The sequence below is a fragment of the Octodon degus genome, unplaced genomic scaffold (assembly GCF_000260255.1).
Source record: "Octodon degus isolate 3935 unplaced genomic scaffold, OctDeg1.0 scaffold00002, whole genome shotgun sequence".
NCBI lineage: Eukaryota > Metazoa > Chordata > Mammalia > Rodentia > Octodontidae > Octodon > Octodon degus.
This window is the reverse complement of record NW_004524578.1, coordinates 20,529,006-20,531,102: the sequence shown is the minus strand read 5'-3', so window position 1 is coordinate 20,531,102 and position 2,097 is coordinate 20,529,006. Positions and strand designations below refer to the sequence as shown.

The 2,097-nt window shown below is 42.1% G+C and overlaps 1 protein-coding gene across 2 annotated transcripts in view; it reads right to left on the bottom strand.

Moving 5' to 3' along the window:
- The window catches only part of Alpk3 (alpha kinase 3), a 54,057-nt gene that overhangs the window by 23,408 nt on the left and 28,552 nt on the right, over positions 1-2,097 (bottom strand). The window lies entirely within an intron of this gene.

Genomic DNA, 2,097 nt, shown 5'->3' with positions numbered 1-2,097 from the left:
AGATTTGGGAGATTTATTTATTTATTTATTTTTTACATTTTAAGTAGATTTTATCATACCCTACATACATTGAGCACTGAGGCCGGCTCTTATCTAAATTCTATGGCAAATATTCGTATTTTTTTCTTAGCAGGCAATCTACCTGGTTGTGTTCAGCCTGCAAGTCCTGCTCAGCCCTCTGAGGTTGAACTCTCAATCTCAGAGCCATTTTCAAGCCTTTCCGATCTTTCTTTTTTTTCTTTCTTTCTTTCCGATCTTTCCGACACATCTTCCTCTGTGTGTGCCACCCAGCGGCCTGCCTGCTACCTAGATGATGGCCTGTTGGTTCCATTCCCAGAGTGCTTGAGATGCTGTTCTGAATCACCCCTGTGCACAAATAGCTTGGGCATGAGCCCAGGGATTTGCAGAGTTTATAAACTCAGAGATCACAGGACTGACTCCCTTTCCCAATCCTCTTCCTCTCTGTAATTTCCCAAGCACTTTCTATGGCTCTTTTTCTCAGTTTTCTGGCCAGAAATCTGGGGCTTCATTTGCCTCTCTGCCACATGTTTGTTTCCCCGCTTTAGCTTTGCCTTAAATCAAAGACGAGACTGGGAAAGGGGATAAAGCTGCAACAGGGTTTCATCCTACCCTCTTAGCGCCATGGTTCCTCTGCATAGAGGGAAGGGTCTCCTCTCTCAAAGTTTTAGGTATCTGTGGCCTCTGCCACTACCACTGTCACTACCAGGAGGTCCCTTTCTAGTAAGGTAAGCTTGACCTAGAGGGGTTTTTCAGGACCTTTCTGTCCATGGCGATACGTGAGAGCAGGGAATGAAATACAAGAAGGGGCAAGAAAAAGGTAAGCACTGCTGGCTTGGTGGTCCTGTTAATTCTGGTCTTCTTCCTCATTCTATCCGCTACTATTTGCTTTTCAAAATTGCTAAATAACTTCACTTTGCCCAAGTTGTTAGGTACCTTCAATGAGACATACACAGTGGACCATGATAACTGAAGCAGTCATAACTACAAAGATGAAACCAGTGTTAGTTGTTGTATTTCTCAGCTCTGGGATTCTAGCTGGTTTATTGATCAGTCTTTGGCATATTTTATAGTTTCCAATTCCCTGTTAGAATTTTCAAACTTATAAGACTGGGGGAGGTGGCGTGTGCCTATAATCCCAGCTCTTGGGAGGCTGTAAGCAGGTGGATCACTATGAGTCGGATCTAGTAGTGAGACCCTGAACACCCTGTAGACCCTTCCCTAAAATAAAAAAATAAAAAAAGAATTTCTAAACTTCACTTTTTAGCCTCCTGATCATAGGAAGAAAAGTTTTAGTTTTACAGTTCACATCTTAAGTATACCAGAAGTGGGAAATCTATGGGCCCATTTCTTGTAGTTTTACTAGTCTTTTTCCATGTTTTCTTTTGCTGCATGTCTTAGTTTGGTGCTGAGTATTATATCTGAAACAAACAAACAAACAAAAAACAGCAAAAAAAAAATCGAGGAAAAAAACCAATAAAAAGAATTTGAGGTTGAAGATGATATGATTTTCATTTGTTTCTTCCAGTTGCTCAGAGGCATCTTAAATCGTCTTGATCTAATTTCAAAGAAAGGGCTATCACTCTGTCACCAAGATGATTCAAAGCTCACTGATACCCAGGGACCTGGAAGAGTAATTTTTCTCCTGGTTCCTTTAATTCTCAGGGTGTAGACATCTAAGGTTCTAACCCAAAGCTCTGAAGGCTCCAGTCTTGAGACCATAGACTCCAAGTTTTGCCTCCTTAGTCCCATGAAACTGTCCAAAATCCTGCTCAGCTCCTCAGTCTCCTTTTGCAGGATGGCAAATAATCCCCAGGACAAAAGTCATGCCAAAGGCCTAGCTCCCCCATCCTTGATTTCCAACTCCTCCCAGACCCTGGCCCAGTAATCTTTTTCTGTGTTAGTTCTACAATATGTTAAAGCAAAAACATTCATGCTCTTGGGTTTTGCTAGATAGCTCAGTTGTTTAAAGCGCCGCTTGAGTAAATGCAGGTAGGCACATAGGACCGCGGTTCGATTCCCAGCTCCATGAGCTGTATCAGAACTGACCTTAAGGCAGCCTGAAGTAAATTAAAAAAA